The following is a 27,691-nucleotide window of genomic DNA, read 5'->3' on the forward strand; positions in this document are numbered from 1 at the left end:
ATTTCTTCCTCAAACTATAATCAATTTAAGTGAAAATAATCAACATGGAAATAGGGCAGCGAATGACCAAGAAGGTTAAAGCTGCCAGAAATAAATGAATCAACAACAACAACAACAACTTGGAAACATTCGATAATGACGTAACGTTTTCAGAAATTGTAAGTAACTTTTTGTTATTACGTGAGCCAGCCCTAATCTCCTGCCCTGGATTCGGAAGGGGTCGTACCGCCCCTCCATCACGAGATATCGAAAAATGAAGCTCGGATTCGCGATCAGGGACAAAAATTACCCTTTGGACATATCTTATATTTTTAACAATTTTTTTTAAGTCGCATAGCGTTATTTCATTTAATTTCATTTCTCTTACCCAAGTATGTAGTATCATAACTCAAAAAAACTAACTTAATCCACCAATATGGTTGGTGCCTTCCTCAATCTTTACCAATAATTGGCGATTCGATGGGATTATACACAAATTTCATCTAGTTTTGTCTCAAGAACCGCAATAAAAAGTACACAAATATCACTAAAGAGGTTAAAACTCGAGACAGGGTTGTCAGATTCAAATTTTTTGGACCCTTTAGAAAGGTCTTTCGATTACCTAACCAACCGTGGGTCGGTCGATGGATCCGGACATAGTTTAAATACATTTAAGTTAGATCCGACTTTAAAAAAGTACATAAACATCACTTAAGTGGTCATAACTTGAGACAGGGTTGCCAGATCTTTAATGTTTTGAACTCGTTAGAAAGGTTTTTCGATGACCTATCCAACGGTGGGTCAGATGATGGATTCGGACATGGTTTAAATACATTAAAGTGAGATCCGGCTTCAAAAAAGTACATAAGTATCACTTAAGTGGCCATAACTCGAGATAGGGTTGCCAGATTCTCAATGTTTTGGATTCGTTGGTAAGGTCTTTTGATTACCTAACCAACGATGTGTAACATGGTGATATTTGAGTCTATTTCCGATCACTTATCTAACATCCGGATAAACACAAAAACACATTTTTATACATAACTTTTGAACTACATATTGAAACATTATAGGTACGTATGGGACCTTAAACCAAATCGAATGCAACTGGTTTGACCAAAATCGGTTCATCGAGTGCTGAGAAAACTCAGTGAGAATTTTGGTCACATACACATACATACACATACACAGACATTATTTTTTTCAAAATAATGGCTTGATTTAAAAAAAATCTGCTTATCTTCTAGTAAATATCATCAAAACTTTCATCGAATATTTTTGGAAATTCTGGCAGACAAAATGTTGAAATCAGAAGAATAAGGCTGTTCCAAGTATTTTACAAAGCCATTTTCGACATTCTTCCTCTCCCCCCATTATCAAAAATTGGCTCGAAGATCATGGGCAAAAATATTGTTTCAAAAAACTTCAAAATATCAATGGAAATTCAAGTGCAATCATCTGAATTCAAGTAAAAATGCACTTCCCCGCGTTTAGAATCATTTTGAGCATGTTCTGGTTTATTAAAAAATAATTTGATTTTTTTGAGCATTTTTGATGATTAAATGTTTTATCGCTAATTTTTTTTTTCGAGTCTTCTATTTTTTTAAAGAATAATGATTGCAATTCAACTTTACGGGTGCTTAAAACAACTTCTAACATTTTTTGGTTGAAATATTGAAATTATGGCTCTCAACGTTTTTTCATTAGTCACACTTAATTTTATGATAAACTTGCGCTGTTACATGGATTATGCAGATTATATGTCACCATTTTCGAAATACAGTTAAACCTCGCATAGTGCGCAGGCATTACGCTTTAAATTTCGTCGATTTCTCAAACATGGCATAATATTTTTGCAATCTTTTTGAAGCAATCTGTTCGTCTTGTTCCAATTTACAATTAGCTTCAAATAGATTGCAAAAATATTAAGTCGTTTTAGAGTAATCGAAGGAATACAAAGCGTAACGCCTGCGCACTATGCGAGGTATAACTGTATAAAAATACTTAATTGTACTTGTGTTCCTTCAGTAAAAAACATTATTTTTAAATACTTAAAACAATAAAATCAACAATACCTATAAAAAACTGCTATGTTCATGAACGGCCATGATCAACGACGACCAACTTTTTCAAAACTTGTTTTCGTAAGATCGCGATAACTCGTGATGTTTACAAGCAAACCCCTTATGTTTACATGTCAACATTTTTGTAGTTGTCTGCTCTACAACTTTGTAAAATATTATTACACTCTAAAAATAACCCTGCAAAGCTAGAAATAACACGAAATTTAAAAATGAAAAATATTGTTCAAAATGAAAATATGACTCTTCTGGTTCAATGTACATTCGAAAAGTACACTAAATTTCCCTTAAAATGACATGTTCCAAAAAAAATTACAGTCGAGTAACGGAAAATAGCATAGTGTTTAAAACTTTTTTAGTGTTTTTTTCGATGAAAAATACGTCTTTTCGGAATTCTGAGTACGCCATCAAATTGGGCGTCCAATTTTACATAAAAGTCCATTTGACACCAAATTTCTATCTCATCACCGTTTCAGGCTGCAAATTATTGAAAAACACCTCTTTTTTCGCATGTTCAAAAATGGAAGGGGTCGTACCGCCCCTCCGTCACGAGATATCAAAAAACGGACCTTGGATTCATGATCAGGGACAAAAGTTACCCCTTAGGACAAAGTTTCACGCAAATCGAAAAGGGGTCGGGGCAACTTCTGTGTGAGTTGGCGGAGAATTACCCTATAACTAAGTACAAATCAGAAAAAGTTGCAACTACTAGTAGTAATCTATTACAAGTCTTGTAGTGTGTATGGGAGAAGGGGATGATGAAACGATTTCATATCTACTGGCACGAAAATCTTGCCATTACGATTAAGTGAAGAAGTGTTTGAAATTTTTAAACGTTTTCCAACGTCAAAATAACATGAGACCATCTTTGAGCAGAAATAAATAGATCTTAAGAAAATAACTCTATCGTGATTGATTTTGTGGCCAAGAAACCCAAATATTAATAACTATAAAAAAAATCATTTACTTTTGTGTCCTAAGTTCTTCGTCATGATGGTTATGCCTGTAGCATCACCACTGCATCTTTTTAAGCACAAAAAAAATCATTTCAAGAAATCTTTTCACAACTTAAAACTTTGTGTTGTAACAAGTAAAACCATTTTCTGGAAGCCAAGTTTGAATGTCTAATTTTAGTAAAGATGGAATGGTATGTAGTTTTTTCAATGCCTAATTAATAATGAAAGAAATTTCTGAACACAATTTGAGCTAGCTTGGTTATAGCTTATTTGGAATTAAAAACATAAAAAATTTATTCAATTTAATACATTCATTCATAGTTTATCTTTGGATTTATTTTATTTTATTTTTTTTTTTTTTTTTGTAGCTGTAATTTGTAAGGAAACATGCACAAATCCCATACTGAATGTTTCAATTTCACGTGTGCTCGGCAAAGTACCGGCTTTTATTTTTAATCGCACAATTTACAAACAACAATTGACGCTGTTCACGCCGAATTATCCCTTGTGCCCAATCATTGATACCGCGAGATAACCATTGAGCGTGTAATCGTCATTCATTTTCAACATCAGCCAACAACGGAAAAAAATAGATCCGCATTCCCTGGAGGGAGGGAGGACAAATAATAAAGTAAAATAGGCTTGGTTGCGTGTGCATAATTTAATGCAACAACGCCTGTTAAACATGCTTCGTGCGAGAAAAAATTCACCAACCGGGTGGGTTGAGCGGATTATTATCGCCGGACAATAATGGGAAGTGCTAAAATTATTGAGTGTGGACGTCACAATAAAGCCGGGTGTTTTTAGATGCGTGTAACGTTTTCACGCGTGGCTAATACATGGTGGGAACTTTTAAAATCCCCCTCGATTGGCACGTGCAGGGAACCGTGACTGGATGTGCCAATGCAGTGTGAAACCTTTGCTCTACAAATCCAATTCAGTGGAAATGCTTGTACCAGATTAGCAGTTAATCATCAATCAATTCCAGCTTCGGGAAACTGTTCCGCTTCAGGGTGAATTGTCTCATAGTTGGTAGCGTTTGTACTCTCTTTGTCAAGTTTTAGAATAATTAAAGATGAAATAAGAATCTCTCTTTTTTTTTTTGCCAGATACTTGGAAAAAAATTGTTGCAATACTTCATGAAAATACTCAAAAAATGTGCATAAATTAAAATTTTCCAACGACACCATAACGCCAACGAATTGATTCCCATCCGTGTACCCTGACAACTTATTCATTAAAATTAATCGGCTGCAATTTATTCGCAATATTAAAAGTAATTGTAGCAAATTATAAATCAGATGCTCAGATAAGATCGATCAAACTGCAACTGCTTCTGCATGGCTTGCACGTACGTGAAGTTGCTCCACAATTTATTTGTTTGCATTATTCTAAAGAGCTGACAGCTGTGTGACTCCAGAGCACACATGGCCGGCCACGCGATTTGTCTAAAATCTGTAACTGAACAAGTTGAGCTGAGACTGTTTTACTTTTAAGAAAGGTTCCAGTGTCTTAGCAGTTCGAAACCTTCCCCAACCAGCAGACACGTGGCGCGTGTTGTGTCCGGTGTTAGCTACAACAACAGACCGGCGTCAACGGGACGAAGCCTTAGAAAATACTACCGGTTGATTCCAGCTGGCCCACATGTGACCACGAGCTAGTCCATTCTATTTCCAAGGGGGGACTGCAAAATAAAGAGTAAGTTGTTCCCCATGTGCAGTCCCATATGACGGATACTAACCATCCCCTCAAAAGGCACACAGCATTCACGAGTCGACAATGTGCTTACTAATGTTTTGCTGTTTGCAATTACCGGCTGACTGACTGCCTGCGGAGTATGCGGTATCGTGCTGTCACACGTGTGCCCCGCCAGAGGGTGCCCCGGCCCGTTCGTCTATAGCAGTGGCGTTCTGTTGGGCGCAATCATCGAAGGCTGGAAATAGAGTTGTTTGTTGGGGGAATCAATTTGACGTTGGACACAAATAGATTAATTCATGTTCTTATACATTAATTAACCCTCTACAACACAACCCCGCCTCTAGACGAGCTTCGATTTAAGAAACCAATTTTGATCTTTAAAAAGCATTTTAAAGAAGAACTTTTAAAGTTTTAGAAATGGACAAAAATGTTCAAAATTACCTCCTGAACAATGCCTGAGAAGGGATCTATCACTGAACGGGACTGCTCGATATTCGATAGAACTTTCTGTCAGCGATCATTTCCCAAAACGATATTTGATCGCTGACACACAACGCCTATCATGACCGGCATTGCTCGGCGAAGGTCGATGAACGTAAACACGAAGACGAAACGAACGAAAAATGAGCACCACTCATGCAGCCACCCGAACGAGACAACGTGCTCTTTCTCTTTCTCTCGTTTTTGTCTCTCTCTTCCTAGTGTATGCTGCGTGGTGACAGGAGTCATATGATTGCTATCTTTCGAGAGATGATCGGCATCTCGGTAGAATGTCAAACGATCGCTCTCTAAGCGATTTTTCTCCTGGAGGGAAGTCAATGATTGTGTGAGTGACTTTGCGTAGCACTCATTCCTTTGTGTGTGAAACGAACGAAAGAAGAATGTAAAAATCAGGTTGTCGTGGTAAAGACGATTGGAGTGTTCTGTCAGCTATCACAAACAAAGTCGAAATTTCGCAAGCCTTGCTCCTGAAAACGGAAAAATAAAAAAAAACGAAAAAAAATTTGGGCGGTAGAGGTTCAAAAGTGTTGAACTCCAGTGAAATTTCGATAATTCAATTGTTCCAATCATTTAAGTTGAGCAATTCTCCACCAAAACCGGGAAATTTGAAATTTATCGAAAATTATTCTGAACCTGCTTCTGATTTTATTTCGCAAAAAATTATGAACAACAGCAACTTTAATGATAATAATGAGTGTGAGGATCAATTGATGGTTTTACTGCTTGTAATAATCATACAACTTTAAAAAAAATAAATATTTTTAAAATTTAAAATGCGCAGTTTTTCAAACCGTACCAAGTAATAAAAAAACATCATTCTTATTTTTTGTTGATAAGCAATATTTTTAAATCAAAGTTTTTGGACAGTAAGTAAAATTCATGCTCCACAACCATAAAACTGCGTTTAATTTAAATGTATTGAATTTGTCTATGTGACCAATTCGAGGGAATGTGTTTGTGAATAACATTAACACATAAAGCTGAAATAAAAAAAATATGTATTTCGTGGCCAATAATCATCAAAAGAAAATCCCGGGGTTACAAATTTCCCGGGAAACGGGAATTGTCCAGTCAATTTCCCGGGAAATCCCGGATTTATTGAAAATTGTTCTGATCTTGGTTCTGATTAATATTTTGCAACAAAATTGAACAGGACCGCGCCTTTATTGGTTAAAATAAGTGTGAAGATCAATTAACAGCTTGACTGCTTACAGCTTATTTTTTCTAATTTTATAAGCTCAATTCTCAAACAAATAAATATTTTACGTAAAAAAAAAATTGTACAAAAAATCAGAAAAATATCTTTCAATGAGTTGTACTTTTTATCAAGGAGTTTGGACAGTGAGTAAAATGAATCTATACTCCACAATCATAAAATTTCTATCAAACTTGCATCTGTGACCAGTTTGAGAGAGTGTGGTTTGACGTATAAAGTTGAAATTAAAAAAACCATGCTGAAAATGTTGTTTTCAAGACAAATAACTTTTCTAAAAAAAAAAATCTTGAATACTAGGTATAAAACGAATTGAAGTAAGTCGTCTTGCACAAAGCTATTTGAAATATTTAGCGGCACCAATTTTATCCCATTTGACCATGGTAATTACGAACGTTAAAAAATATCAATTTTACTTTGGCGGAAATAACACCAATTATTCTTCAAAAAGCTTACCTAAATTGTAATCAGAAACTTACCAACACATTCAAAGAATGCTTACATGGCAACTGCGAGTTTGTTTGCATAAAATTTGCTATCTCTTTCTAGCAAAGGTTTTTTGACATTTGATTTCTAGCTGGTCTTTTTATGGGCCGCCCGATATGTCAGCCAGCATATATTTTTTCAGAGCATTTAAAAAAAAATGGTCCGCCTGAATTTCGGGAATTCCCTGGAAATTTACAAATCCCGGGAATTCCCGAGACGCAAAATTGGACGCTCTAAATAAAATCATGATCTTGATTATTCGGCAGAACATCTTTTTCACTACTACACTTGCAAGTGACCTGTTTCATTTTGTAGATAGGCAATGTAAATAAATTCAAAAATATTTTGAGTTTTTGACAATTTTCGTTTTAAACTTAGAATTTTTGAAAACTAATGATAAAAAACCGACTGTACTGCTGTACAATGCATACCACATGCCTTTTTGCTTTGAAGTGTTGGAATTCTGGCTTTTTATTTAAATTTTTATATTTTTTGCTTTTTTTGCCGCAAAGGGTTGATATCTAATTTTCAAATGATATAATAACAATTTTCGTTAATAAAAGGATACCTGAAATAAAATCGTTATTTTCAATCCATAATATAGTAAAATGTTGCTCAACAAATTGGCTAGATCTTTTCCTAGTTGTGAATTCAACAGAAATAAATATATTTTTTTTATTTTTCATAAAATTGGTGCCAAATTGTTAGGAAATGTATACTTCCGCTTGAATTTGAAAAAGAAAAGTTTTTCTTGAATAAATAGAAATTTTAGTAAAACATATTTTGGCTTCACTTTTTAATGTAAAGTCAAATTTGCAATCGAAATGTACTTGAAAGTTTTTTTGGTAATTTTTAATGAAATTTTTATGTTTTTTTGATTTTTTAAACGATTCCCTGAAAATCCCTGGATTCTGAAAATATTGTTTTGGAAAAGTTCAGAAAATTTCCAATAAAATTGTTTAAAAGATATTGAAAAAGAGAATGGCTGAAATAAAGTGAATAAAAGAAAAAAGAAATTTGAAGTTTTTAAGTCTTTTTAAGTTTAAGTCAAAACATTCATTTCATTTATTTCGTTGTTTAAGCATAACTTGTGTGAAGTTACCATCCTAAGCTGAGATGTGGACAACCTTTACACAGCTGATTAATTCAAAGTATAGAACAGAGTTTGTGGGTGCTTAAAGAATCAAGTAAATTTTCTGAAGGAAAAAAGTTACAAATTAACCTTCGAAATAGCTAATACGCGATTACTTTCCAATTTGAATAGAATTATTCAAAAACTATTTGTTTAAACCTTCTACAATAAACTACAGAAGACTACTTATAACTCTACATTTGCCGATTTCACGTCAAACCAGCGTGATCCAAATCAAAAGGTTTCCGAATTATGATTTTTTTTTTTTTATTGTTAAGAAGTTCAATTCTGTCATTTGGAGCGTGTTCAGGGATTCCAAAACTACTCTACCTTGTCGAAACTGAAGCGTTTAGTGACATAAACTTCAAAAATTTCAAGTTGTGTAATTCATCGCACAGAAAGCATTATTTTTCTCCAGAAAAGTGGTTAAGAATTTATTTCTATACAGAATTATTGTGCTTTAAGTTTTATTTATGTACCGAAATACGATGAATTATTTTCAAAAAATCATATCTCGGGACCCTTTTTTAAGTCTAAAATGGATATTTACCATTTTTGGATTTGTTATGGAAACCTCCTGATATGCAATAAAAAGGTTAAAAGCTCTGTGGTCCCAATCCCTTCTTGGAAAAATGCGGTTTTTGCAAAAAAAATGTTGAAAAACGCCATATTTTTAATCACCTTTACTCGACTAGAAACTTCCTTATCGCAAAACTAAAAATACGCCTGTGGAAGTATTTTAAGAAACCAAGCATCTCCATTGCAACAGATTGGTTAGAACAAATTTGTGTTCGCTTTTTGACAAACTCCCTGCTACATTTTTAATTAGAACGGCGCTCAAAACACTTTCAAGCGGCACAGCACATACTGCATAATGTTTTGACTGATATTAGTTAAATTGAATTAAATAAAAAGCATTTTACCAAAAATTACTAACACTTTATTAAACTATTTTAAGTAATAATTTTAAACTATTCATAAGATGAAACAGGAAAAATACATTGAGTACAAGTTTGAAGCTTTATACTTTTCAGCGTATAACGATTAATCAACCGATCAGGAAGAATTCTCGACTATCTAACGTCACTAAACCAAGATTTCCTCAATTTCGTTGCAAATAACATAGTACAATTTCTAGCTTGACTTACCCTCACACACATTCGCCACAACTTAGCCTGCGTTGTCATGGGTCAACAAGCTCTACCGGAGAGGGTTTGCATTTAGCGAGAGTTGCAGCAGCTAATTGGCTAACACCAATGGCTAAACACGCCACAACCCATCGCGCAGCGGTCAAGTGTTTGCAAACTGCTCCGGCGTACAATTAGCGTGCAAATGTCCACGTGCCAGGTGTGGTGCTGCTTTGCTGGTTGACTCTGTATTTAGGGCAGGTTTGATTGCTAACTTTTGTTTTATAATTTAAGAATTTTAAAAGAATTTTGTTTTAGTTACAGGTTTTACGTAAATAGATAAATTAAATAAAGAGTGTTTCCAAATGACAGCAATTCAAATTTACACAGAATTGTCTTTTAACAAATTTAATTGTTTTCCTACGAAACGGCTACAATGTGGATCACTTCCGTGAAACAATTTAATACAACAATCGCATTATCACAAAAGCTATTTTAAGAAAATCCCCCTCTTTGTTTGACAGCCGTTTGTTCGATAACAATCAACATCGGCCGCAGCCGTAAACCAGAGCTGTGAAACGGTCGGAATAATGGCCGTGTGAAGAGTACAGGTTTGTGAGTAAATTTGTTCAACGATTTATCAACAAATCCCGAAACCACACCCGACATGTTGTCGGTGTGTCCTGTTCTAGAAAGGCTCAATTTTTCATCATATTTACGTTTACGACTTTTTGAAAAGTTTGTTAATTTTTGTACAGGTGTTTTCGCGTTCTACATTTTTGTTTACCTCAAACAACCACATGATTTGGCACAATTTAAAGTTTTGTTTCAAACTGATAATCCACGTTATCAATACCGGTTGAAACTCACGTCAAGATAAAACTTTATGATGCCCGAATCCGGCTTACCCGCGGCATATTGGAGCTTTAACTGTCACATTTTTGACAAAAGGGATTATTTACGACACACAATAAGCTTTTTATTGGAAAGCAGACGGTAAATGAAGCGTTGCTATTGGAACTTTACAGGTTTTATTTGAATGAATGAACAAAATCTGAAAAAAAGAGCAAAGTAAAGAGTAAATGCGCGTAAAAGGTATGGGTGCAACATAATGATCGCATTAGAGTTATTCTTAAGAATGCCGCAGTTTTTTTGAAATTTTAATTTTACGCTTTTGATTTTGATGGAACTTTATCCATGCATGCCCTACGTCAAAAGAAGCTATTTTGCATTAGGCCGACACAAATATTTTCAAATTGGCCCAAAAAAATGAGGAGGCAAAAAAAAAACTTATTAACAACTTCTAAATTTTCATGAAAATTCATGTGTTAAAAGGGTGATTATCCGGCAACTCACACGAAATAAGAAAAGGTTGCTCCGACTCCTCTTCGATTTGCGTAAACTTTGGCCTAAGGGGTAACTTTTTTTCCGTTTGGTTTTTTTGGCTCCGTTGGTCGTTTTCTCGTGACGGAGTGGCGGTACGATCCCTTCCATTTGAACATTCGAAAAAGACGTGGTTTAGAAATTTGGCGTCAAAGGGATTTTAATGTAAAATTGGACGCAATATTTATGGCGTACTCAGAATTTCAGAAAAACGTATTTTCAACAACAACAAAAAGCGAAAGGTGTTTTAAAAATTCTACCAGTTCTTTTTGTTACTGTATACATTTTGAGAAATTTTCTGAAAAATTTGTTTTTTTTCGGTAATGATTAGGCTAATGGAAATATTTTAAAAAGTAAACAGTTTAAAAAGTAAAAGAGACGCATTGGCTCAATTCTGAGGGCAGATTCAGATTCAGCGGGCAAAATTACATGGAAAAACATATAGATGGACAATTTTCGAATTTCATTAGGGTGGTCCCATACACTTTTCCCTAGAAAATTAGACATTTTCAAATGAAGATATCTCGAGTTTAAAGAAAAATTTTTTCAGCGTTTATAGTGCTAAATCTCCTCTATCAAAAGCAAACTTGCTCTTAAAATTTGGCCTGCGCTTTTTCGAGATATTTGAGTTTTAAATTTGTATCTTATTTACCTTAAAATGGCTGTAACTTTTGACCCTTAAGTCCACTTAACATGTCAAAAAATAAAAAAAATGTTTGTTTTTCAGAATTGTAAAAGTGCCTCGAACATTACTTTTCTCTTAAACTTAACCCTGAACTGTTACGTTCAAAAAACTTATTTTCGAAGGTTTGCTCAGATGCTTTACCTAAATTTGGTCGTAGAAGGCGTAGATTGCGAAATAAAATTATGGTGTATTCGACAAAGTTGCTTAGATTGGCAAGCTCAACAACTTTCTGGAAGACAAAAAAAATCTCTAAAATATTCCTGAAAAGTCAGATTTTCAAAATCAACCTAATCGTGAACCACCCTAATTTTGAACCAAACCAAAAGTTGCCTTTTTCTAAATGCAACAACTCTTCTGGAGACACCAAAGCCCCAAAACCTCACAATTTTTCGAAAATCCTGATTTTTTATTTGACAAATTGTCACTTAAAGTAGAATTCTCAAAATACATATTTTTATATTTTAGAAATTGTATGATTTATTTGAGTGGACTAAAAAATTCATCCTGTGTGCTAGAGTTTGGGATTCTGCAAATTCTGTAACAGGAGGTATGATTTTTTGTTTTTGAAAAATAAGTGTCTTTTGAAAAAAGTCAAAAAAAATGTCAAACAGAATTCAAAAATCATATTCGAAATTAAATGACTACACATTTTCTGATAAAGTGCACCGCTGTCATGTTATAAGTATTTGAAGGTAAGATTTTTCGGAAATTGTAGCTGATATAGAGTCTCTTGAAATTATAATTTTGTGGAAAATAAGTTTTTCTGGATGTCATCTATGGCCGTTGCAAATATTTTCAAAGTTCAGAGTCGAGGGACATAAACTTAAAAAAATATTGGTAACGGCCTAATTATCCCATATCTTTAACTCACGTTAGGCCATTGAAAATTTTATTTCAAGTTTCTAATTTCAACAAGTAAATAAATGATGATCAAACAATATTCTATTACTTCAAAGTCTAATCATACCCAATACTACTCAAAGGCGTCAACCGTCTGGTGCAATAATTCAAAACTTCACACGCAGGTACTTGCACGATTACTACTGTCCCAACGGGGAAGTACTAACTTGTTACGACAAGGCATGTCATGCCACACACACACACAGTCATAATTATTGTCAACATGTGCTATTAATCCATAATTATAATTAGGAAAAAGATAAATCGCTCTCCACTTCACTTCCCTGACTCATCGTTCTAGGACGGCGGCGGTAGCGGGTACTAAGTTAGTGATGGGTCAAGCGAGGGGTCCCACTTAGCGCCAATTAAGCAAATGGTGATAATAATTGCTAACTATCACTCTTCACCGGGCGCGGTGGGTTACACTGTTGCTATTTCGATACTTGGTCTGATGGTTAAAAATAGCAATTGGCTGATTTGAAACTTTATTTAAGTTTTTGCACGACCATATGAATATCAATCAGTTTATATCTTCAATTGTCGGTTGTAATTTTCATACAATGCAGGTAAATCCATAATCGAAACTCGACCATCATTGACAGTCCACGTGGAAAGATAATGACTTCCGCTGCGGTTCGTAATCCACACGATTCCGCCCATATATTGAACATCAGCTGTGCTTGCGAAGGGATTACTCTGTTGAGCGAGCTTTCCCCCCGGTAAGCTGGACTCGAAGTACACACAATAGTCGCAATACACGTGATTAATTATTAATGAGACATCGAGAGTGACCGGAGCGAAGCAGCTCGATAAATCGAAACTAGCCAATTGGCATTAGCAAACAATCATGGCACTGCGGTTCCAAAATTGCACGCACCACAATAATGGTGGATTGCGGTTTCCGCCGATATGGAAATATATTGGAAAGCCACACAGGGACCAGACTGGCCGGTCGGTGGACAGTTGCTAGGCGAGGTTTCCAAAAAAATGGCAATAGTGAATCATAATTTGTGTGGGTACAATGAACCTTCAAGGCGTCGAAAGGTCTGGAAACATTCAATGACATGACATTGACAATGGCAATGGTTTTGAGAAAGTTGATTCATCGAAAGTTGTTTTTTGTTTTTTGTGTTTTGTGTTTTGTGTTTTGTGGTTTGTGTGTGTGTGTGTGTGTGTTTTTGTTTTTTGTTTTTTGTTTTTTGTTTTTTGTTTTTTGTTTTTTGTTTTTTGTTTTTTGTTTTTTGTTTTTTGTTTTTTGTTTTTTGTTTTTTGTTTTTTGTTTTTTTTATTTAAGTCATTAAGTTTTTTAATTGTTTTTTAATTTAAGTCGTTAAGTGCGAAGATCTAAACAAATCGTCAATTTAAATAAGATCAATTTCACACAATCTGCCCTCGCGGTGAATCACGAGGCCAACAAGGTCGTTATATATCACCCTCCCAAAACTCGCTATCTTCACCAATCAATGCCGAACTTACTTTGAGCTTCCATATCGGGACCAAATTTGCGCCAACTTTATTGCAAAATAACAGCCCATCGGTCGGGGCACAATATTGTAGCAATATTTTTTGATTACTTTTGTCTTCAACTCAACGTACGCCAAAATGTTTCAAGCTGCCCGAAAACAAGCAGGCAAAACAAATCATTACATAAGGTTGAGCCGGATTGGGATGATTGATCGATCATCGTTTTAATAATTTAATCACTTTTGCCGAATAACTACTGGCTGGGAAGGGGGCGCCAAGTACCTTGTATCGTAACGAATGCTCAGCTCGTTGAAGGACTATAAATCAATAAAAATACGAACGAGCTGGCAATGGATGAAATGGGAGATTATACTGGTTATTGCATTTAAAACTATTTAAGGTACAGAACTAGAATTTCAACCTTGACCCAAAATGAATCAACTAAAAATAGCACAGATATTGAACCCCATTATTCAAAGTCCTCTATCAACAGCTAATTTATCAAAAGATAAAAATAGAATCAATCACACATTTTTTGAAACCATCCAACCCACTTAACTGATAGCGAACTGGCACGAGCCAGAACACAGCTGGACTTTGCCCCAGTAGTCTTGGGACAGTCAGAGTGTTGAAAGCGAACTTTGAATTCATTCACCTGGCGGAGGTCGGCCGTACTAAACGAAACTTCATTTGATTGATCGTTGTTGATGCGATGATGACGGTTCGTTTACATTGGTGAACAGCTCGTACGCACCCTGCCAGTCCAGGTGAATGGCACTGGGAATCAATATGCCCTCTGGACGCACGCTGAGTAGGGTTGGCGAGAAGTTACGGCAAATTTAGTTATAATTTTAGTTTCCAGTTTAAATCAAATTTGAACAAATCAAAACGATGAAAAATATTTAAAAAAAATCATAAAACTTACAAAAAATAACGTGATTTTCGGACGATCCCCACGTCAATATTTAAAGTCAGTGCAAAGTTAGCTGGTCTCACCCCGTGATAGTGGGTGCGTGGGTGTCACGTGACGAAAAGCAGAACCCCCTCGTGGGCTGCCCCGGGAAATGTAAGGCAACATAACGCGGAATGAAAGCAGACTGGGTCAGCCCTGGCTGGCTGAGCTATCACTCACAGCCTGATAAAGACACAATGGATGGACAACGAATGGTCATCACCAGAGTCCCCACAGGTTGACGACGAAGAGTGTTCGACCAGCCGCTAAAACAAACACGTTTGTTGTGAACACCCACGCAGTGGTTGATTGAATTTGTTTGGTGGGATCATATTGATATTTATTTGATTCAAATTTTCAGTTGCTTTAATGTTTATTGCTTTTAAATGTTTAATTTTTTTAATTTAAAGTCTATGTAAATGTATGAAATTATGTATCTTGAGAAGGGATTTTATGATCGATTTAATGTCTTGAGACAAGTTGTTGGTTATGACTGAGACATTTCAGAAAAAAATAGCTTTACAAAAATCCCATTTTATTATTTAACGTTTTGTTACTGAAAGTGAAATTATAAAAAAGTTTTTTTTATTTATTTTTTTATTATATATTTTAGAAGACTAGAAAGACATCTTTGGTGCCAAAGTTCATGATGATGCATGGTATAGTTTAGGCGATATGAAATTTTGAAAATAGTAATCTTTAAGAAAATATCGAAAAACTTTTTTTAAAGCCATTTTGAATTTGTAATAGAAAAGTTTTTTTGCCTGGACAGTTTTAATGTTATAGCTTTTTTTTTAAAACTAGCTTCGTAAAAGTAAAGACCCTCTGAAAAAATATATTCAAAATTTTCTATGATTTTCTCTCTGGAACATTGAAAATTGGGTATATGGCTTCTGAGATACAGCCTCACAAAGATTCGAAAATTTTCAACTGACGATATCTAAGAAACTATTTGTGGAAACTATTCGATGCATAAAATGGTATTTTTTGCGAAATTTTCAGATCCTCTCAAAAATATCAAAATTTACCCATCAAAATTGAATGTATGGACGAGCTGAAGTCAAAAAAAATGATTTTTGGTATACCAAAATGCATGCAAAAATTTAGCATAATGGAATCCCAAAATAAAATTATAAACAAATATTTTTTTGTTTCAATTTATGATAAATCTCTATTTTTTAATGTTTTGTGAAACAATCACAAACCTTATATTTTTCAACTCTAAAATAAGATGGGTTTTTAAATTGTTTGTTTGTTAGCATTTGTCAAATATTTCATTATAAAAACAAAAATGTACAGGTGTTTATGTTATAGACATGACCTATGTGACTAATTGATAGATAATAAAAAACCGTCAAAAACTGAATTATAGCCCATTTCGTCAAAGTTTCAATTTTAACATTAAGTATCCCCGAGCAGGGGTAAATAACACTGGAATACCATATTTTGGTATTACTTGGCATAATAACAAATACCAAAATGTGCCCTTGGTTGCCCAGTAATAGATGGTATAATACCATGAAATCATACCAAAAAACTGTATGGGGAAGACCAAAGCAATACCAAAACGTGCCATTCCAAGGGCAAATGAATACCAGACAAAAAACAACTTTCCGGGTAAATAAAAATCTCATTGGACAAAAAACAATGAGAATTCTCTATAGGATTACAGCGGGAATTCAATTTGGCTAATGGGATTGCAATGAGAAATGGGTAGAATTTTGATGCTATATTTAAATCCTTCGAACAGGCAGGAAAACGAAGTCTTGCCTGGAAAGCCAAAAAATATCAGGTAAAGAAAACTAGAGGAATACTGGAATCGAACTCATGACAGGTAAGGTGCAGACACCATTTTAGCTACTCGTTTACCAACTGAGCTATCAACGCTTGTTAAAAACGAGCTGCTGCTGCATCAACATGTTTTAGCTGCAGGCAAACATATCAGGAAATTCAAAAAAAGAGAAACAAACTAAACCAGAACGAGAAAGGCTATAGCCTAGGCAGCGTGGCATTTTTCGTGGGATTTTCGAGGATGCATGATTCCAACTGAATAGGATTCAACACAAATCCAATATTAAAAGGATTTTAGAACGAAGTTCGAATACCACATGCATACCAACATTTTGGTATTGAAAGAGTTATTTTATCAAATTAACAAAGATTGACATTATTTTTTTAAGTTTATTGATTATGACGAAAAAGACACACAATGTTACGTAAAATCCATTATAAAGTTTTATTTTTTCACGTTAAACCTATTGTTGTCGTAAAGTCAATCGTCTAAATATATAAACATAATTTAAATTAGATTTTTTTATGAATCACCTTTATATTTAAATATTTTTATTTCAAATACCTTTACAATACCAATGTATGGTATTCCCTAATTTATAAAGTTGATTAAATGACTTTTTTAGACAAAAATAAAATATTTGGCTTTAATTTGGAGTAGATTTGCGTTTTTAAGTATGTAAATAAGTAACAGTATGTCAAAATTCGACATTTTCTTAAAATTTGCCCAATAACAAAACAATACCATAACTTGGTATAATACTACAGATTGGTATTAACTTACACTTAAGACATTTTTTCAAGGGCTCGCGAAAATCAAAATTTGGTATTGATACCATTGAATGGTATTATTTTGCATTTCCGTTGTTATTTACCCATGCTCGGGTCGACAGAATAATGTTTTCTCTGGATTAACACCATATCAAAATTAAAGCCCTTAAAACAATTTTCCTTTCTGAAAAAGAGAAAAACGATGTGGTTATTGATTTTTTCTCATGAGCAATTCTCTACGAAATCGGTCTTTTTTCTTCAATTTTATTTTTTGTATTTTTTAATCCGACTGAAACTTTTTTGGTGGCTTCGATATGCCCAAAGAAGCCGTTTTGCATCATTAGTTTGTCCATATAATTTTCCATACAAATTTGGCAGCTGTCCATACAAAAATGATGTATGAAAATTCAAAAATCTGTATCTTTTGAAGAAATTTTTTGATCGATTTGGTGTCTTGGGCAAAGTTGTAGGTATGGATACGGACTACACTGGAAAAAATGATACACGGTAAAAAAATTTGGTGATTTTTATTTAACTTTTATCACTAAAACTTGATTTGCAAAAAACACTATTTTTAATTTTTTTATTTTTGATATGTTTTAGAGGACATCAAATGCCAACTTTTCAGAAATTTCAGGTTGTGCAAAAATCTTTGAGCGAGTTATGATTTTTTATCAATACTGATTTTTCAAAAATCGAAATATTGGTCGCAGAAAATTTTCAACTTCATTTTTCGATGTAAAATCAAATTTGCAATCGAAAAGTACTTTAGTAAAATTTTGATAAAGTGCACCGTTTTCAAGTTATAGTCATATTTAAGTGACTTTTTTGAAAATAGTCGCAGTTTTTCATTTTTTAAAATTAGTGCACATGTTTGCACACTTTTGGAAAAAACATATTTGAAAAGCTGAGAAAATTCTCTATATTTTGCTTATTCGGACTTTGTTGAAACGATCTTTAGCTGCTGAGATATTGCAATGCAAAGGTTTAAAAACAGGAAAATTGATGTTTTCTAAGTCTCACCCAAACAGCCCACCATTTTTTAATGTCGATATCTCAGTAACTAATGGTCCGATTTTCAATGTTAATATATGAAACATTTGTGAAATTTTTCGATCTTTTCGAAAAAAATATTTTCAAAATTTTTAAACCAAGACTTACTTTTTAAAAGGGCGTAATATTTAATGTTTGGCCCTTTCGAAATGTTAGTCTTGGTTTAAAATTTTTGAAAATATTGTTTTCGAAAAGATCGGAAAATTTCACAAATGTTTCATATATTAACATTGAAAATCGGACCATTAGTTACTGAGATATCGACATTAAAAAATGGTGGGCTGTTTGGGTGAGACTTAGAAAACATCAATTTTCCTGTTTTTAAACCTTTGCATTGCAATATCTCAGCAGCTAAAGATCGTTTCAACAAAGTCCGAATAAGCAAAATATAGAGAATTTTCTCAGCTTTTCAAATATGTTTTTCCAAAGTGTGCAAACATGTGCACTAATTTTAAAAAATGAAAAACTGCGACTATTTTCAAAAAAGTCACTTAAATATGGCTATAACTTGAAAACGGTGCACTTTATCAAAATTTTACTAAAGTACTTTTCGATTGCAAATTTGATTTTACATCGAAAAATGAAGTTGAAAATTTTCTGCGACCAATATTTCGATTTTTTGAAAAATCAGCATTCATAAAAAATCGCTCAAAAATTTTTGCACAACCTGAAATTTCTGAAAAGTTGGCATTTTATGTCCTCTAAAACATATCAAAAATAAAAAAATAAAATAGTGTTTTTTGCAAATCAAGTTTGATGATAAAAGTTAAATAAAAATCACCAAATTTTTACCGTGTATCATTTTTTCCAGTGTAGTCCATATCCATACCTACAACTTTGCCGAAGACACCAAATCGATCAAAAATTCCTTCAAAAGATACAGAGAATTTTCAAACATCATTTTTGTATGGACAGCTGCCAAATTTGTATGGAAAATTATATGGACAAACTAATGATGCAAAATGGCTTCTTTGGGCATACCGAAGGCATCAAAAAAGTTTCAGTCGGATTAAAAAATACAAAAAAAATCGAATGACCGAAATCTGAGAGAACTGCTCTCATTTAGCCTTTTTTTAAAAAAAATCAATACAACTTTTTAGTGAAAAAGTTTTGTTAAAATAAAAATGAGTCAAGAAAACAAGGAGCAGAAATATTTTTTTATAGACTCCAATAGTTGAATTGAAAATAATAGTACACTTTTAAAATTTTGTGTAAGTTAATAATCATTTTAAAATATTATGACAAATATTTAAATAAAAGTGCACGCGAAAATTGTGTGTGTTTTTTTTGTAAAGAAGATTTGAATCCAAATTCCGTTTCAATAAATTTTATCATGTCTCATTGATTTTTTTTTATATCGTCGCCGTCGTGCTAACTTGTCGCACGTGAATTTTGGGCCAAGTTGAGTTAAGAACGCCATTTTTTGCAGCTAACAATGCCTCTCCTTCTGACCTTCACAGATCCCCAAAATTCGATTTCAATCCTGAAATATTCAATAAAAACCGAAAATACTCCGAAAATACTACATATGAAAGTAGTTTCAATCTTGTCGTGCTATCTTGTCGCTTCCTGAAAATTGATGTAAGTGCGACAACTGGCCAAAGGGATTTCAGGTCAGAACGCGTTTGACGCACGTACAAGTTAGACTACCGTAAACATTTGTAATTATAACTCGGGACTCCAGCAACAAACTTCAACCAAACTTCGGGAAAATGCACAGAACGGTCAGCCAAACAAAACGTGTTTGTTATTGGTTACATTGCGTGTCTAGTTTTTATTTATTCAAGGTCAAACATAAAAACGAGTTTTTCTCGGAACGTCGAAATGGCGGGTGCGACAAGATAGCACTACAGCGTCGATATATTGCCAAAAGGTTGGGCACTCCTGGTCTAAAAGCAAGCGAAAAAAGCAAGTTTGTAAAAAAATACCATGTCGAGCAACCCTAATAAATACATAACATGGAGGGGAGGAGGTCCTAAATTTCCTAAAAAAAATCTTGAAAATAAATCAATAAAACGAAGAAATAACAAAGTATAGTAAACTCACTAGTATAAAAATTTAATAAAGCTATTAAATTATTTTTTCAAAAGCCAGGCCTGGAAAACAAAACAGTAGAGATGATAAAACTAGATTAATGGAACATTGTCGTATCGCGTGTCGTACACAATAAAAAGTTGATTAAATTTGAAAGGTGTAAAATTTGAAGATTTTATACTACCTTTTTAAACTGACAAATTTGAAAAACACTCGAAAAGAGGTTGTTGCAAGTGGATGCAACGGGAATTTTCCGGATTTATAATCTCGATCAAACACATGAAGGGTTGGCGAATTCAATTGTATTGATTAAGGTAGATTATAAATTTCCGCAAGGAAAACCACAAAATGTTACAAATGAAATCCCAATTGTATCTAAACTTAAATAACTATAATTAATCTACTAACTTACGTTAAGTCCCGTTTCGTAGGCCTGGTACTAGATTAATTAAAATTGATAGCAATAAAAAATCGCAGTAACGAAAAATTGCAAAGAGTTTTCACGCGGACAATGACTGTCACTGAACATCAGACGTTAGGCAATCACGTCGAGGTGCCTTCAACGGTCGGGTCTCAGTGTGCGTGGCCAAGTGAGGTTGATGATGAGGTGCGCACTTGCCATCGTGCAAGTGACAGAGGTTGAGTTGCACATTTTTAGATTTATAGTTTCACATGATCTAACATGAAATATGTACTCTTTACTAGATGTATTATGTGCATGATTTGTTTAACAATATTACGTAATTCTGACAAAAAATGATCGGGGTGAGATTGGATCATACAAATATCAGCATTTTTGTATGAACCAAATTCACCTCATGAAGGTATCCAGTGTTACTGTTGTTGTTGCATGACAAGTGGTTGTAAAAGCAACCTAAAAGTGGTTTCCAAATTCAACAAATTGTTTAAAAAATTCAATGCAAATCATTAGTCAAACAGTGTCTGGCGAGCGTGGTCCGTCCATACGTCACGACCCAGTTAGTCTGAACTCATCAGAAGTGCCGGCCAAATCAAGCGCGATTAGCCACAAAACAGTATTCACTCCGGTCACAACCCCCGACCACATTTGCGATACCAGCGCAGTGTGTATATGCAGGAATGTCGTCCAGCAGAGTGACTTTGTGTGGCCCGGTATCGACTTGTGGACGCAATAAATGGCTGGGGTAATTTGGAATATTGTTGTACCTTATTTATTTATTTATTTTTAATTTATTAATTTTTTCACCTTTTCTGTAAAGATCACATTTTTTCCAGCAGCAACTTTTACCCTTTACCCTGTAGAATCGTCCATCGTAGAGCTGAACGAGCGGGCGTCCAACGAAAGCAATTTGCCATCAATCAAAGTGCGATACACTTCACGAGCGAATGAATAGAGTCGTCCACCAGCACCAGCCGGGGAAGTCTCCGAAGGTGACACGTTCGCTGAACGAAGTAATTTAATTAGAAAGCGCCCCCCTCAACTCAGTCTCAGTCTCCGATGATGGTTGATCATCACCGCTGTGGTGTCGTTGTGACGGCGAGGGCGCGCTGGAGGTTCATTCTGAAGTCGTTTTTGCTTTGCCTTTAATGGGGAAAACGGAAAACTTTCGTTAATTATTCAGCTCATTTGTTGATTAATCACGGCGCCGAGGTGGGAGCGCACAAAGAATGCTCCTCCAGGTGATGGGTTTAATTAGAGAATCCTTCTACAATGTACAGCCAGGAAGAATGATGATTCAATTACCTGGTTGGTTTGGCGCTTTCACCGTGTGTGGGAGAGTTCCGCCATAATAAGTTTCAGGAAATTTTAGCAAATTTTAATATTATTACACTGCTTGGAAATTAAGGTTGAAGTACATTGAGTAATTCTCTATCAAAACTGGAAATGGTTTTTATTTGTATTTTTTGATTTGGCTCAAACTTTGTAGAGGCCTTCCCTATGACCAAAGAAGCCATTTTGTGTCATTGGTTCACCCATACAAGTTTCTCTACAATTTTGGCACCTATCCATACAAAAATGGTACGTATTCGAAAATCTGTGACTGTGAAGGAATCTTCTGATCAATTTGGTGTCTTCGGCAAAGTTGTAGGTATTGATGAGAGCCGTTCATAAAAAAAAAAATTCACAAAAACTCAATTTCCCAATTTTTATTTGTGAATTTCCCAAAGTTTGAATTTTTTATATTCAAGATTTTTTTGTATGTTTTAGGAGACCAAAAACGCAATTTTTGAGCCACCAAGCTATAATTTTTGGATAAATAGTGATTTTTGGAATTTTACACATATTTTTTTTGTACCTCATATTTTTAAAAGTAAATTTGAATTTGCAATCGAAAATGAAACATTCGTAAAATTTTCCGATCTTTACGAAAATAATATTTTTTAAATTTTCAAAAATTCCGAGGAATCCGATAAAAATATTTTCAGACATAGGCTCTTCGGTCTAGACACGGTCAAAACACCACTTTTATGTTTTCATACGACTTTTTCAAATGTTTGGCTGTTTTTTTTTCGGTTCTCAAATTATTTTTCCTTGAAAGGCAACCTTCCATTTGCGTCAAAGATAGGGCGTCATATTTTCACGGGTTTTAAATATCTCGGGAAACGGGAAAAATATTTTTGAAATCCCGGGAATTCCCGGGATCCCGGGAAATTTTTAAAACAGTAATAAAATCTATGTTTTCATTATATTTTTCATGTTTTTCAAACTTAAAATCATAAAACTAGCTCAATACTATTGATTCGGCCATATCGCCGCTGTGAAAACTGTACGATCAAAGCCAATGTACCTCTACGTATCTCGTATATCGTATATGTACCCTATATGCAGTAAATACAGTATACAATGTACGGAACACATAGAGCTACTGTTATTGGGATGATCGGATTAGTTGTTAAAATAACAAAAAAATAATAACAAAGATTTGTTCGAAGAATAACTAAAAATGTTATTAGTCTGTAATTACAATCACAATCCAATAACAAAAAAAATCATAACGACGAATAACAAATCTTGTTATAAATAACATAAAATGTTATTGGCCTAGTATTTTGAAATATCAAAAAATGTTATTCCAAAGTTATTACCGTCTGCTCGGGATAACAAAAAAAAGACAAAAAAATATATTACACCAGCCAATGTTAAATTTTAGATAAGTCCAGACATTCATGCTTTATATAAAGAATATTTTACAAATTAATCTTAAAGTCCCTAATTATCTTAAAGTCCCTACTGCCCACATGGGAAAATCGGGACTACAGTCTTAATAGGTACAGGAGATTAAAGAGTAATTGATTTGAAGATTGGTGACTGATTGTTTTGTTCTGTTCCTGTTATACCAAAATCAATCAAAACATTATGCAAAATATGACTAAAGCAGGTGTCATGATTTGACACATTCGTCGTGATTTGCCAAAGATGTTTCATGAAAAATAATTTAATATGATATTAAAAATAATAATTAAAAATCATGAATAAAAGTAATCGTTATAAAATATATAAAAATAAATAGAAAATATTTAAAGCGCTAGGCATTTTACGGATCGGTATTTTTTAAAAACAATTTTCCTTTATAATTCAAGGTAATACTGATATCTAGAGATTTTTTTTTTTTTTTTTCAATAGCTCCTATAAACATATGAAACACAATTTTTGAAAAAAAAACCCTGAATACTATGCTTAATATTTTATTTATTATTTATCGTTGTTCATCTTTTTCCACAACAAAACCTGAATTTCCAGAAAAAATTGATATTTTTTTCCAATTTCGGGAATTCCCAGGACAAAATATAAAAAAAAATCTCGGGATTCGGGAATTCTCGGTTTTGGAAAAATCCCGGAATTTTTTTCCCGGGAATTCCTGGGATAGACGCACTAGTCCAAGACAACTAAAATCGGTAGAAATGATGTGGAGTTATGAATTTTTGAAAAATGTGGTTTTTACGAAAATTGACGAAAATTTCCGTTTTTAGTACCACCCTAGCACGGTGTAAAAAAAAAAGCAAAGCAATCCACTTCAACGCCCCCGGGTCTTTTGTGGTCTCTGTTGCAAGTTTCTGCTCATTTCTGGGCGTCCGAAGGTTATGTGTGGTGAGTCACCCAAAACCTCTTTTACCCAAATGGACCGACGTCTTACTTCCCCATCCGATAGAAGGCCAGGAGGATAAGGCGGGAATCGAACCCGCGCCCCATAGCAACTAAGGGATCGGCAGCCGAAGCCGCTAGCCACCGCGCCACGAGGCCTTCGTCACCCGAACGTCACCGCGCACGGTGTAGGTCACCCTAATGGCCAAACAAAAAAATATGGGTCTAATTATTGTGACTTAAGAATCCCAGAAAAATGTTAAGCCCGATCAGAGAACTTTTTTTCGGATTAGGCTCTTTTTAAATGGAACTGCCGACGATTTGAATTCTTACAAAAATAACTGTTAAAAAATAAAACTACTTCAGCTTCTGAACAAAGCTCAATCAGTGAACAAGTGAGTAATAGAAAGAAGATAAATCAATCGATTCGATCGAACTGTCCAATCCACAACACGGAAACTTTCCACCAGAGTACATTTCCAAAAGCTTCCTTCATTACTTTATCACCGGACAAGTACAAACAACTCAATACGCTTTTCTTCCCACGCTTCCCTCCAGTCCATCCCTCGAGGGAAGTCAAACAAACAAACATTTCGGTAAATTCCCACCACCACACAGTCAAACACGTCCGCCATTAGAAGTGCTAGTTTTAATTGTGTGGAAAAATTCATTCCACTCGACGATTCCACAACAAGCCGCCGCCGCCGCCTCACTCCAGGTGGAAGCACTTTCCATTGATGCATTCCACCAAATCGACCGATGCCGGAGAGCTGTGATGCAATGACGACGGAGGTGTACTCGACCGTTCAGCGATGCAACCTGGAGAGCAGGTCCACGGACAAGCAGACGTTGGAGTTTGGGGGACTGTGAACACTAACGCCATCTTTTGAGCAGTAGCGTTAACAAACATCAATTTCTCAACTAAACTAGGATTTGAAAAGACAGCATGAAACCGACGTCCGATTGTCCATGGTGACTCTTAAATTGATCGGTTGCGCAGAAAGCATCAAGTCTCGAAGTGGAACGACGACCGGCTCGGCGAGAATAATTTAGTGTTCTACCTGTCTGTCCGTACCACTGGCAGATGAAATGCCGATGCTGATGGCTATCGTCTAGTAATTTTCCTCTTAGTAAATATCTCGCAAACGATACGCTGATTAACGGTGGGAAACTGCATTCTACGAGGGGCTTGATGCTGCTGCTGCTGACGTAAAACGTGCTAATTGTTGTTTGTTGCTTAGCTAAAGCATACGAAGGGGAAACACCACTTTAGCGTGGCAATCAGAATCTGAGACGAACTGAGGTGGAATAACCGAGTGTTGCAAATTAGAACCTCCTCTTTTAGAAAGGCAATATCCGCCATCTGGTCCGGAAGAGCTCGACTGTGTGAAAGTGAAAGTCAAGTTGGACGAATTCTTGTCGGCGACAGTCTGATGTCGCGGCCAGTGGAATGCAGGAAGTGTCTGATAGTGCCACTTCAAGTAGAAGGTATTGCGCTTGATGGAGTGTCGAACGCATTCCTGTAATTGACGCCTGCTGAAAAGGGCTGGTGTGCGTTTCTGATATCATACACTTCATATGACTTCAACAGGCATCATGACTTTGCTAACATTTAGTTTAAAAAAAGCAAGCATTTTAACATACCCAGCAGGGGCCCTCCAATCAACGATAATGAGTAACACCTTATGCACTGCGATCAGCAAAGCTTATCTAAACTAAACTCAACTAAACTTGTTCAAAAATATATCCTTGCAAAACACTTGCTATTATCTCTCTTTCCGACAAGATCTCAGATCACCACACTTTTTTTTATACTTGAATAAAAAAAAAACAAAATTTCACTCAATCTTATGATAAAACAACCAAGCGGTCCCACTGCTTGCTGAGGACTGATGTTAACACTCAAACGCTCATGTAGTCATTTGACCCCCATTTTATCCGACTCCGGCTCCGGCTTTCAGCTTCAACCGACTCCGACTCAAACTTTTCAGGAATTGTTTACTCCGGCTCCGACTCCGACTCTGACATCTCTCTGTATTAAGAATATCTAAAAAATAGTATTATTCACATCACTCACATGTTCAGTTCACACGCGAATACCGTAAGCCAGATGACAATTATGTTCGGGTGACATTGATAGGTTTAATGTTTGATTTGCAAAATGATAAATACGAATTAAAAACATACAGAATGGTACGGAATCATATTAAGTAGTTTTTAACACATTTTGAAACGTTACAAAAGTTAATTAGTTTCCTAGAATTATGATAAATAGGACTTTTATAATATACTCGAAGTGTCATGTTTTTCTCAATTACAATGAGTTCAATCTGCAAACCGCGGGAAAGTGGTAGAAAGTTCTCGAAATCATTGAAAAATGGGTCGCGGAGTAGCCAGAGAAGTTGGCCATCAGTCGTGTGGTGTTCGTTGGATCGAGCGGAGTGTGAATCGGCGCGCGAGAACCCGCGAGAAGTAGTGGAAGCTTCGGGAAAGCATTGAAAAAGAGATTTGCGTCGCCGCGTATTATATTTACATTTCATTCTGAAAGCCCATCCCATAGCATCGATGCTCGGATGGCACGCCGGCGGTAAGAAGTAAAAAATACGCGATTTTTTTTTTTTTTTTTTTTTTTTTTAATTTATATTTATTTTGAATTTCTTTTCCATGTACATTCATTCAGTTAAAATATTATTGAGTGTCCAATCACAATCGATGACTTTTCACCTCAATTTTAAATACTAGCAACTTTCATTTATTCATGAAATATTTAGCTTTCGCTATTCAGTGATTTCAAATGTAGGAGGTCCTACATGTACAAAAGGGAAAAGGGATACCTTAAAACTAACTTATAAACTATATAAAGAGCGGATCAATGCAGCTGAAGACTGCAATGATTTTTGTCGAAATGCATCAATTATCTTATTGGACATAACATCCAAAGTGTCAACTTCGGCTAATTGATGAAGTTCACTGGTGCTGAACCAGGGAGGAAGTTTCAGAATCATTTTCAGAATTTTGTTCTGAATCCTCTGAAGTTTTTCTTCCTGGTTAAGCAACAGCTTGTCCAGATCGGCACAGCATAAAGCATGACAGGTCTGAAAATTTGTTTATAAATTAACAGTTTATTCTTGAGACAAAGTCTAGAATTCCTGTTTATAAGTGGATACAAACATTTAATATATTTGTTACATTTAACCTGGATACTTTCAATGTGATCCTTGTAAGTAAGGTTTTGTCAAAAGCAAGTCCAAGATATTTCACTTGATCCTCCCACTTTAAATTTACCTCATTCATCTTTATAATGTGATGACTTTTGGTTTAAGAAAATCAGCCCTTGGTTTGTGAGGAAAATAATAAGTTGAGTTTTGCAGCATTTGGAGTAATTTTCCATTCTTTCAAATAAGAATTGAAAATATCCAAGC

The 27,691-nt window shown here is 34.9% G+C and overlaps 2 protein-coding genes across 4 annotated transcripts in view; one reads left to right on the top strand and one right to left on the bottom strand.

The window, feature by feature from the left end:
- Positions 1-26,137, bottom strand: part of LOC6042032 (ornithine decarboxylase) — a 171,916-nt gene extending 145,779 nt beyond the window's left edge. For both annotated transcript variants that reach the window (XM_038265763.1, XM_038265762.1), the window contains exon 1: positions 25,914-26,137. The gene's annotated coding sequence lies outside the window, so the exon portion shown is untranslated. The remainder of the gene's footprint in view (positions 1-25,913) is intronic.
- LOC6054245 overlaps positions 1-27,691 on the top strand; it is a 264,320-nt gene that overhangs the window by 181,496 nt on the left and 55,133 nt on the right. The gene's annotated exons all lie outside the window — the stretch shown is intronic.

The sequence above is a fragment of the Culex quinquefasciatus genome, chromosome 3 (genome assembly GCF_015732765.1).
Source record: "Culex quinquefasciatus strain JHB chromosome 3, VPISU_Cqui_1.0_pri_paternal, whole genome shotgun sequence".
Classification (NCBI taxonomy): domain Eukaryota; kingdom Metazoa; phylum Arthropoda; class Insecta; order Diptera; family Culicidae; genus Culex; species Culex quinquefasciatus.